Source organism: Desmodus rotundus, chromosome 8 (assembly GCF_022682495.2).
Source record: "Desmodus rotundus isolate HL8 chromosome 8, HLdesRot8A.1, whole genome shotgun sequence".
Classification (NCBI taxonomy): Eukaryota; Metazoa; Chordata; class Mammalia; order Chiroptera; family Phyllostomidae; genus Desmodus; species Desmodus rotundus.
In genome coordinates this window covers 15,846,021-15,858,634 of record NC_071394.1, presented here as the reverse complement: position 1 = coordinate 15,858,634, position 12,614 = coordinate 15,846,021, and the positions used below count along the sequence as shown (strand labels likewise).

At 39.4% G+C, this 12,614-nt stretch overlaps 1 non-coding gene across 1 annotated transcript; it reads left to right on the top strand.

The window, feature by feature from the left end:
- Positions 1-1,369: 1,369 nt before the first annotated feature.
- On the top strand, positions 1,370-1,530 carry LOC112315777 (U1 spliceosomal RNA). The gene has a single exon (XR_002975925.2). It is a non-coding gene; the product is annotated as a U1 spliceosomal RNA (small nuclear RNA).
- The last annotated feature ends 11,084 nt before the right edge of the window (positions 1,531-12,614 follow it).

Genomic DNA, 12,614 nt, shown 5'->3' with positions numbered 1-12,614 from the left:
GGATTTAGCCCTGCTTATAGAAGCCTTGAAACAAAGGATCCAATTTAGCAGGCTGCAAAACATTGTAAGAATATGATCTGGAAAAGATTACTTTAAATGGCAATTGCCTTGACTGTGTTTAACTGACCCATAAAAGCCACTTAGAGGAGAATATACTTTGAATACACATCGCCTGTGTGCTCAGCTTATCCATTTCCACATCGTCACCATCATGTCCAGCTGGAACTTGGTAAACGTCAGGCCCCATCTTGCATTTCACCTTTCGGCGAGGTTCTTGTGCAGGCTGCCGATGGTGCAGATGGGGAGTTGCCATTTTTTCATGCAGCTTTCTCCGATGCACAAAGTTCACAGGTTGTTCAGTCACAGCGTGAACTATTTACTAACCACACTGTCTTTTTCAGTTGCAAACTGAGATGTGGAGGGGAATTTAGGAGTCAGTTACTGATGTAGGTTGCGTCCAGGGTGCTAGGTCTGAGAACTTTGCACCATTACAGGCCATTGTTTATAATGCTCAGAGCAGACTCTATTTCTACGAACACATTCTAGTAAAAAATTATGCTATAGGAACTTCCCCAAGATTGTGGAAACTGAATTTCCTAAGCTTTGAATCTGCCAATGAAAGATAAATTTTTTTCCTGCTAGGATACGAGTTACCCTCTGAAGTCTGTCATGTTATTTTCTCGGAGAAGGAAATCTGGCTTCCACCCAAGTCAGGTGTGCTGCTTCAGTTAAGCTGGATACTGAAAATCTGCGCATTAAAAAAAAATAAAATAGGCAAACTGGGTCAATCTAGCAACGATCCATCGCTTTTCTAAAAGGATTCACTCCCAAGATTCTTTGTATTGGAAGTTTCCCTTGAAACTTTGAGATGATTTGCAAAACCCAATTTACACAAAACCTTTCAAGAGCTCATGTGTTGAGCAAAGCTCTATTAGTCTGTGTTGTTTTGAAATCCTTGCTTGGCATAGCTTAAGTGCAGATCTGAAAAAAACCCTACATGTGTATAAAAATACGGTCTTTGGGCACTATCGATGACAAGCAAATGAGAAGTTCATGGGACTATTGGTTTGGGAAGGAATGCATTCTCCTGGACTAGGGTCTAGTTCCTGTATTTCGTTTCTACGCACACCAGCGCAGGTACGATGTCAGCTCGTGAATCCGAAGGTGACTCGGAGGCTTCATAAAAAGTGCTCACTGAGTGCTAGTTGACAGAGCCGAGAGAAGGATGTGTCGCTCTGTCTTGATTTATTTTAAAGCCACCATTTTACTGGGTGCTCATTATGGGCTGAATCACTTACACAGTGCTTCACACACATCATCTCATTGCATCCTGGCATGAAACTGATTGCAGCCAGAACTAATTGTCCTCATACCTACCTGGCAGGGGAGAGGCCGTGATCACAAAGGTGGTTTTCCCAGGAGAAGGCTTACCCATTGCGCTCTGGATGTGCTGACCCCTGCGGTTTCCCCAAATGTGGGAAACTAGGCTGCATAATTTGTGCTAGTGGGGGCCCAAGTTCACACCCTCCCTTGAAAAAACAATTAATTGTTCTCATCTTGCCCATGAAAAAAAATGAGGCTCTGAGAGGTGAAGTCATTTGTCCAAGGTCACACAGTTAATTAATAGTTCTTGATTCAAATACAGGCTTGGGTAGAGTCAAAGGCCACACTCTGAGTCAGTACACTTGCCCTTGACCTCGACTGCACCTCTAGGCTGAGCCACTAAATTGCTGAGGGTAGAGATGCAGTTTATATCTGTTCGTCTCTGTTCTCCAGCTGCTTCGAAGGGGGCAATAGTGTTTGTCATGACAGTGGTGATGCCTACAACAGATCCAGGTGGGAAGGTGCTTTCGGAGCACCTAGGTGTTGTGCAGAGTGACCACGTGAACGCGATGTCCCCCCCTGAGAGATGAGAGGGTTTACACCATCTTGAACCGGGGTACTGGGCGTGCACTCCCACCTCATTTCTTGAGAGGCCAGAAATGCATCTCATTATTTTAATATGCTTCATAGCGTGTAGCGGGTTAATGGCTGCTACGTAATAATGAATGAACGAACAATAGTGTTAGTGGCTAACATTTTCTGGCTTCTTACTGTGAACTCAGGCAGTGTTCTAAATATATATAATATATAATTATTTATATAATATATATTTATATGATATATAATAAATAAATTCATGTAATATGGAATCATTGTAATTACACAATTATAAGCATATAATTATATATATATATATATATATATATATATATAAAATACAGGGTCCAGCATGAATAATGCCCTGTTTTTATTACACACTCTTTTATTACAAAATCATAATTAAGCATGTAATTCTATAACATAACAATATCACACCATGTGATATTTTAGGTGAAATGTTCGAATTAAAACTATAAGTTATTACACCCATATTATTACCCTACCAACCACACTCAAGCAGGCGTTACTTCTGCCAGACCCTGTGTGTGTGTGTGTGTGTGTGTGTGTGTGTGTGTGTATAACTCATTTAACCCTTACAACAGCCCTATGTGTGGTAGATTCCAATATGCTTCCTATCTCACAGATGAGGAAACTAACCAAGGACACAGAAAATGGGAGAGGGGGGATAAGAACCTACATCTTGGGGCTCCAGAATCTCCTCCTCAACCCAACTGTGCCCTGATGCTTCTCTACACAATCCTGCCCCACCATTTCTCCCCTTGCATTGTACCGTGAAGCCCCCACCCTACTTTTACCATCGCATTTCTCAAAACTGACAGCCTTTGTACTTGTTCTGCTTTCCTTTCGAGTTTTTCTTCCCACACTCAGGTATTGGCTCCAGGAGGACAGAGACTCTGTCTTCTTTGTTTACCGCTGGCTGTATCCTTGGCATGGTTTCTTCCCGAGTGTCTATGAGCCGCTGTTACCTATAGGACAGTGCCCCCGCACATCATAGGCAGTGACGAGATCTTCACTGAATGAAAGAATGAATCATGTGGATATCTTTTAGCTCCTCAGAACTGGCAGCTCTTCAGGAATGATCCTGCTCTAGTTCTGCTTGTAGAAGGGATTTCAAACACAGTATAGTGGAATGGTAGGTATATAAACACATTTATCTGGGCTGAAGAGTGAATAAGAAGTCAAGAAGTCATTCAGCTCAGGGGAGGCAAGACACAGGGTGGTAGATGGAAGAGGCTCAGTGGGAAGGAACCCATCTGTGGGGGGAAAGACTTGCTGACTAAGGGGAAGGGACATGTGGAAGGGGAGATCTGAGCGGAGGTCATTGAGGGCTCAGCAAAGGGAGCTGGGAACTGAGTTAAGAGTGCTGGTGGAGGGGCCATCCTTGCAAAGCTGGTGGGGCTGCCACTGTTTCTGTAACGTGGCACAAGGAGGTGGTGACTGGTAATTGTGCAGAGAGATGTGAAGTGCAGAGAAATTAAGAGAGAGCCTCTTACCTGCCCTTGATCTGCTCAGGATAATAGCAAGGTGAAAGTCTCTCTACACATGATTTTGAAGCAAATTCTGACTTTAAAAAATGATGTCAGATAAAATGACAGTTTGCCACTCCTGAAACCAGGGACTGGTTCATGTAGGCAATCAGTAATGATGACAGGCAATCAAGGCTGGGCTGTAATTAGTGTGAAATTGCTGTGAAACTGTTAGTAAAAGGAGACTGTGTTTGATAAAGGAGCACTGACTCAGGCTGGTTGCATCGACTACTTTTACAGGAACAAAGCAGTTACTTCATACCTGGATGTTCCTATGGGGTTAACCAAAGATTCAAGCCAGTGAGGAAAAAGACAATTCCACCCTCCAGAATGATGTGGCCACTGATTGCTCAGACCAGAAGGACACTTTGTGATTCCCAGCTGCTTGGCAGCAATCAGCTGCTGCTCTTACTAAGATCCCTGACTTTGCCCTTCTAGTCCACTTGAGATCTGCTGTCAATTGATTACTTAAAATGTGCTTAAACCCTTTCTTTATCTTCCCAATATTCTCCGAGGCACTAATCTTTCCTCTTTCTTCTCTTACAGATTATTAATTCTGTTCTCTAGGAATCTACCTACTCAGGAATTCACTCCTTGTACGAGTTATCTATTGCTGAGTAACAAAATTACCTCCAAATTTAGAGGCTTAAAACAACAAACACGGTTTATCTCACAGTTTCTGTGTGCAGAGTTTGGGAGCAGAGTAGCTGCTGCCTCTGTTCTGGGGTTTCTCAGCAGGCTGCGATCAGAGTTCTGGGGCGGGGTGGGGAGGGTTGCTTTGGCAAGGTATAATTTACATACAATAAATTGAATTAAAACTATGCATTTGACGGATTATGACAAATGTGCACGCCTGTAGAACTACTACCAAAATACAGAAACAGAACAATTCTATCACAACCAAACTTTTCCTTGTGGTCCTTGGCAATCTGTTCTTTCTTTTGTCCACAGCCCCAGGTAACCCCCTACATGCTTCTTGTCCCTATAAGTCAGTTTACAGTTTTTAGATTTTTAGAATTTTATATAGAGTGATTCATGCAGTATGAACTTCTTTGTGTGTATCTTCTTTCACTTACCCTAATGTGCTGACTTGGAGATGTATTTCTGCTGCCATGCGTACTAATAGGTAAGCCTTCTTTACGGCTGAATGTTATCCAGTGCATGGATACACCGCCGTTTGTTGATTAGTCTCCTGCTGAGGAGCATTAGAGTTGTTTTTTTCTTTCCCAGTCTGGGGACCATTGTTAAAAACTTTCTGTGGGCATTTTTGTGTAGCCAACAAACTGACATATGCTTTCATTTCTCTTGGGTAAATAACTTGGAATGAAAAGACTTGGACATACAGTAGGTATATGTCCAAGTGTTTAAGCAACTGCTAAATTGTTTTCCAAAACGTAGTTGTCCCATTTTGCATTCCCACCAGTGAGACTTCCCGTTGCTCCAGATCTCCACCACCCCTAGTGAAGTCTTCACCACACTCAGTGAAGTTGCCTCGTGAAGTCCTCATCTTCAACAACCCTGGGTGCGGGCAATTTAACTTCAGCTCCGCTAGAAGGTACACGGTATGGTTTTACCTTGTGCTTCCCTAATGACCACCATGGTGAGCGATTTTTCACGTGTGTTATGTGCTCTCCAAATCTCTTTTCTCTGGTGAGAGGTCTATTTAATCTTTTGTCTATTTTTAATTGGGTTGCTCGTCTTATTCTTGCATTGTGTTTCTTATATACTCGTGTTCTATATACAAGTCCATTATTAAGTATGTACACGTAAAATATTTTAGTCCATGATTTGACTTTTCATTTTAACAATGATTCTTGAAGATCTAAAGTTTGTAATACAAATGGAGTTTGGCTTGTTGATTTTTTCTTTTATGGGTCACATTTTTTTTTTGTATTTAAGAAATTTCTTCCAAACCCAAGGTCATTCAAATTTACTCCCTTGTTTTCATTTTAATGTTTCACAGTTTTAGCTTTACATAAGTCTATGATTCATTCCAAGTTGATTTTTGTGTATGGTGTGAGCTGTAAGGTGTGAGGTTCATTTTTTTTGCATATGGCTAATCAGTTACTCCAGCACCATTTATTGAAAAGATCATCCTTTCTCCATTGAATTGCCCTTGCTCCTTTGTCAAAAAACAATTGGCAATAAATGTGTAGGCGTATTTCTGAACACTCTGTCCCATTTTCTTGATTTATTTGTCTATCCTGATCCAACATGACATTGTACTGATTACCGTAGCTTTACAATAAGCCTTGAAATCAGAAAACATAAGTCCTTTAACACTGCTATTCTTTTTCAAAGTTGCTTCAGCTATACTCAGCTCTTTGCATTTTCATATTCTGCTGGGCCTTTGTTTGGGATGACGTTGAGTTTGTACATCAATTTGACAACAATGAGGACTCTCTTTGATCCAAGAACACAATATAGTTCTCCACTTATTATGTCTTTATAAACTCTCCTAGCAGTATCTTGTCATTTTCAATATACATGTGTTACATATATTTTGTCAAATATACCCCTAATTTTTTGTATTTTAAATGTTATTATTAAAGACTTGTTCAAATTTCATTTTCTGATTATCTGTTGCTGGCATACAGAAATACAAATGAATTTCGTATATTGATCTTGCATCCTGACACTTTGGTAAAGCATTTAGAAATAATTTCTTAGGAATTTTTTACATGGAGTCATGTTGCCTGTACATATAGCTGTAGGTTTTTGTAAATGTCCTTTATTAAGTTGAGGAAGTTCCCTTCTATTCTTAGATTGCTGATAATTTTTATCAGGAGTGAATTTTAAATTTTGTGAAGGAAATGTTTTTTATATATCTATGGAAATGATCATGTGACATTTGGATTTTAGTCTGTTACAATGATGAGAATGACATTGATTGATTTTCAAATATTAAAACCACCTCGAATTTATGGGACAAACCCCACTTGGTAACTGGGTACTGTATTTTACATGTTGCTAGATTCAATTTGCTTAAGTTTTGTTGAGAATTTTTGTATCTATGTTTATGGGCAATATTGTCCTGCAGTTTAGTTTTTTGTTAATGTTTTTTATCTATTATTTTTCTCTTATGTATTTTATTATTTTCTGCTTTTATCTTTTAAAACTTTTTTTTCCTAATGTTCCCTAGGTTTTACTTGGTTCTTCTGTTTCTATTTCCTAAGGTGAAACCTTAGGTCACTGATTTCAGACCCTTATTCTTCAGCAGGATAAATTTCTCTATCTATTATGAAGCTGAATTACACAAGCTTAAATAATTTGTGTTTTTGTTTTTACCAGTTCAAAACAATTTCTAATTTCTTTTTTATCCCTTTTTGACCCATGGATTATTAAAAATCTATTATTTAGATATTTTGGAGTTTTCAGCACATTTTCCTGTTGATTTTTAATTTAATTTTATTGTGATCTGAAAATATACTTTGTTTTTAATCCTTTTAAATTTTTTGAATCTTGTTTGGTAACCAAGAGCACGGTGAAACTTGACACATATTTTAAGTCCAGTACATTTGGACAGTGTGGGTGTTCTGTGGCTGATAGGAGAGGCTTATAAATATTATTCAGGTCAAGCTGACTGATAGCCTTGTTCAAGTCTTTCATATTCTTACTAATTTTCTGTCTACTGTTTCTCACAGTTCTTGTGAAAGGGAATATGAAATCTCCAACTATAATTGTGGATTTGCCTATTTCTCTTTGAACTCTGTCAGACTTCCTTCTTGCATTCTGAAGTTTAGTTATTAAGTGCATAGATATTTAAGATTCTATATCCTTTTGATGAATTGACCCCTTTATTATTATAAAATGATTGCTAATATTCTTTGCTGTAAAATCTAATTTGCTATTAACATAATGACTCCAGTTTTCTTTTGATTAGCGTCTTCCCATTTATTTACTTTTAATCTCTGCATGTTTTTGTAGTGGAAGTGAGTTTCTTGTAGGCAGCACAAAATTCAGCTACCTATGTTTCTGAAGAAAATTCTCCTGTTATTTTTATCTTGATTCTTTTTCTATAGCACGTCTTTATTATTTGGCTATTTAAAAGATTTTTCTCTGTATCAGTAGTTTTAAACAGTTGACTATGATGTACTTTGGTGTAGGATTTTTTATGTTTCTTGTATTTAGGGCTTGTTGAACTTCTTTATGGTTTTCATTATATTTGGGATATTTTTGACCATTATCTTCTCAAATATTTTTTCTGCCTTCTCTTCATTGATATGATAGGCTGCCTAAATTTTCCCTAGAGCTCACTGATGGTTTGTTTAATTTTTTTCAGTCATTCCTCTCTCTCTTATTTTGGTTCGTTTCTACTGCTATGTCTTCATATTCACTAATCCTTTCTTCTACAGTGTCTAACGGTCTCTTCCTCCCATCTAGTATATTTTTTACTACAATAATTATATGTTTCACTTCCAGAAGTCCCATTTTAATTTTAAAAAATTTTACATGTCAACATATTTAATCTACTTTCTTCAACGTATGGAACATAGTTATAAAAACTGTTTTAATGACTTTGTCTACTAATGCTATAATGTTGTGCGATCCCCAGGTATTGATACCCTGCTCTCTTTGTGTGGTTCTTCCCACAGTACACGGCAGTTTGCTCACATACATGCACTGGTTAGAATTCAACTGAAAATTCAAAGGGACCCTCTACACATAATGCTTAAGTTCTTTCATTGTGCAATTCCCTTCCCACAAGTGCCCCTTTGAATTCTAGTCACCTGGACCTCATCAGACGACCAACTCCATCTTTTCACTGCAGGGAGACAATCAAGCTCCATTTGGGTTTCCCCTCTCTTCATGACAGCATGGAAGTTCTCCCCAAGTTAGAAGATTGGGCAATCTGAGGGCTCGTCTCATCTGTTTCCCTTTTCTCACCGACCATTCTCCTGGGCTGCCTGATGTCTGAAAACTGTTGTATCATAAATTTTGTCTGTTATTTTAAGTTTCATATTGGAGGATAAATTTAATTCCTGTGCTCCATATTGGTCAGAAGGAGACATCGCTCAGTGAGGTTTTATTTCCTCCCCCCCTTATTACATTTAAGGATTATTTGAATTTCTTTTGTTTTCCTGTATGTTTCTGTCCTTTGCTTTTCCCTCCATTGAATTATTGATAGTTTTCTTTCTTCATTTCTAGGAGCCTTTGAGATATGGAGATTAGTCCCTCTTTTTTTTGTAAAGCTATTCCAGTGTCTTATTTGTGTTTTCACTTTATTTATGGTGTTTTTATTCCATGCATATGGCTTTCATTTTTATGTAGTATAATTTATCAGTATCTCCTTTTATTACATTTGGATTTTGAGTCAAATTTAGGAAGGCCTTCCTGAGGCATATTTTTAATATCCTCAGAGCTTCAATTCTTTGCCTGCTGAGAATGGATTTTATTTTTGCCAATTGCCTGAAATTATTTGGAATACAATCTGGTGAATAAGACTGGAACAACAAATTGAGTGATGATTATTTTTATTAAATCATAAAGTTTCTATGTAGTTGAGAGATTGGTTTTCATGTCAAATGCATACATTTTTCCTGAAGCTGATTCCAAAGTGGAATTTAGAAAAATGTTGCTGGATAATATTTTTACATGTTAACTTTCTCTCCTACTGTAGTGCTTCTTTCCCTCTCCCCACATTTGAGGAGGTAGTCTGTTCTCTTCTTTATGGCCTTGGAGGAAATGTATGACAGAACAATTGTGGGGAGGCAGAAGGCTCTAGAGAGGAATAGCCATGTGGTATCTTTAGGAAGGAAGGACGTAGACAGACATAAAAGAAAACTTCTGTGTCTCAAGCAACAGAGAAACACTGAACCACAGAAGCCATCAGAGAAGGATGGTGGCCATCATCTGGGTAGACTGTGAGGACAGATGACCAGCTGGACGGCACCCCCAGGATGCTGTGGGACCAGTAAGACTGGGAATTATGACAGATTTTCAAAGCTGTTTGGGTAGAAACACTAAGAGTGACTCACATGAGGCTTCTTACCACTCGGTTGTCTGGGGTCTTGAATTTGAAGTTTAGTTTATTAAAAAAAATGTACATTTTGTATATTTAGAAGAGCTCTCCCCTCTTTACACATATTCTTAGCAACGGTTAACATAAGTTGGTAGCTTTCTAAAGTGAGAAATTTGAAGGGGTGCTTTCATTTGCCTGTCTGCTAAGTGGGGCTGGGGAGGATTCAACCATTAGTTGCTGTCACCTTATCACAGGAGTTTTTAGTTAGAAGTCCTCAGATCCCAAGGGATCCCTGAACTTACATAGTGAAAAGATTACTACTTTACTCACTTCTAACTGAATTATCTAATTTCCTTCCATTATAAATGTAGGCAATAACCCACAGGAGTATCAGCAATACCTATGATTTCACCAACAATAGAAAACACACATTTTCTTATTACAGCATGGTTGCTGCCGCTCTTTCAACATATTGTTAATCCTCCTTACTGTTCATCCCTTATAGCATTATGGAAGCTTAATTTATCACTTTAACTATGGAAGTTTCTAGACATGTTGCTAGATCTACTTAATTTATTAATTAGGAAGCATTGTAAGGACAACAGGACTTCCGGCCAAGATGGAGGCATAGGTAGACACACTGTGCCTCCTCTCACAACCAAAAGAAGGACAACAACACATTTGAAAACAAAAAAACAACCAAAACTCGTAGAAAATCGAACTGCATGGAAGTCTGACAACCAAGGAGTTAAAGAAGAAACACTCACCCAGACAAGTAGGAGGGGTGGAGATGGGCAGCTGGGAGGAGAGGACTCAAGGAAAGGCTGCAGCTGGCAGAGCCGGTGGTCCCACACTCCTGTGCAGATAAATCGGGAGGAACAAATGGAGAGCGAGACAGACCGCACAACCCAGGGCTCCAGCACAGGGAAATAAAGCCTCAAACCTCTGACTGAAAACACCTGTGCAGGCTGAGGTGTTAGCAGGAGAAACTCCCAGACTCACAGGAGAGTTTGTTGGAGAGACCCATGGGATCCTAGAATGTACACAAACCCACCCACCAGGAATCAGCACCAGAAGGGCCCAATTTGCTTGTGGGTAGTGGGAGAAGTGAGTGAAAGCTGGCAGAGAGCAGAGTAAGCACCACTGTTCCCTCTCGGACCCCTCCCCCACATACAGCGTCACAGCACAGCTGCGTGGGTTGTCCCGCCCTGGTGAACACCTAAGGCTCCGCCCCTTACCATGTAACAGGTGTGCCAAGACAAAAAAAAAAGGCCCAAATGAAAGAACAGATCAAAGTTCCAGAAAAAAAATACAACTGAGCAATGAAGAGATAGCCAACCTATCAGATGCACAGTTCAAAACACTGGCAAACAGGATGCTCACAGAAATGGTTGAATTTGGTCGCAAATTAGATGAAAAAATGAAGGCTATTCCAAGTGAAATAAAGGAAAATAAACAGGGAACCAACAGTGAGGGGAAGTAAACCGGGACTCAAATCAATGGTGTGGACCAGAAGGAAGGAAGGAACACTCATCCAGAACAGAATGAAGAAACAAGAATTCAAAAAAATGAGGAGAGGCTTAGGAACCTCCGGGACATCTTTAAATATTCCAACATCTGAATCATAGGGGTACCAGAAGCAGAAGAGGAAGAGCAAAAAATCAAAAACTTACTTGAACAAATAACGAAGAACTGCCCCAATCTGGCAAAGGAAATAGACTTCTAGGAAGTCCAGGAAGCCCAGAGAGTCCCAAAGAAGTTGGACCCAAGGAGGAACACACCAAGGCACATCATAATTACATTAGCCAAGATTAAAGATAAGGAGAGAATCTTAAAAGCAGCAAGAGGAATGGAGACAGTTACCTACAAAGGAGTTCCCATTAGACTGTCAGCTGATTTCTCAAAAGAGACCTTGCAGGCAAGAAGGGGCTGGAAAGAAGTATTCCAAGTCATGAAAGGCAAGGACCTACATCCTAGAGTACTCTATCCAGCAAAGCTTTCATTTAGAATGGAAGGGCAGATAAAGTGCTTCCCAGATAAGGTCAAGTTAAAGGAGTTCATCATCACCAATCCCTTAGTATATGAAATGTTAAAGGGACTTATCTAAGAAAAAGAAGATAGAAAATATGAACAGTAAAATAACAAACTCACAGTTATTAACAACCACACCTAAAACAAAAACAAACTAAGCAAACAACTAGAACAGGAACAGAATCACAGAAATGGAGATCACATGGAGGGTTATCAGCAGGGGAGTGGGAAGGGGAGAGAGGGGTAAGAGGTACAGAGAATAAGCAGCATAGATGGTAGGTAGAAAATAGTCGGGGGGAGATTGAGAATAGTATAGGAAATGTAGAAGCCAAAGAACTTATATGTATGACCCATGGACATGAACTAAGGGGGAAGAAATGCAGGTGGGAGGGGTGTACAGGGCAGAGGGGAATAAAGGGGAGAAAATGGGACACCTGTAATGGCATAATCAATAAAATATATTTAAAAATTAAATTAAAAAAGCATTATTATTACTATTTCATAAATATGTTTAATATTTTGCTAATTTATATAGCAACATAATTAGTTTCCTTTGTATTCATGTATTTTATTTTGAATACTTATAAATATTATTCTGACAAGCAGCCTGTAGACTTCAGCCAACAGTTAAAAAGTATCCATGGCATAAATAGGTCAATAGCGCCTGTTTTTGTTAAACTTTGTATAATTCCTGGCTGGAGGCACCTCTCCACCTCTACAAGAGACAAGATAGCAGTAAGGCAGCTCCTCACTTTTTCATTTCCAGCTCCTCCTCAGCTGGAAGATTTGAGGATGTAACTTACCTCGGAGAGAATCTGACCTTCTACATTCATTTCAGGCTCAATAAGCTGCAGGAGCCCAGCACTTTATTCGTCTGCTTTGACAGCTTCCACCAGGAGCAGTGCTTACTAGGTTTGCGGGCCTGAAACTTTTCTGCAAGGTTTAGATGATGACAGATTTGCCTCTCTTCTTTCCGTATGAGCTGATGCCAAGATGACTTTCCACATCAGTGAAATAGCTTTAAACCTGACATTCTGGGCTTGGGGCCCCCTCTCATTTCATCGGCACCGATTCTGGCCTCTGTCTTTGAATCCATTATACTCAGGGCACAGGGCCTGTGTCCCCTCTCTTGCCTCTAAGTCTTCCTCTGC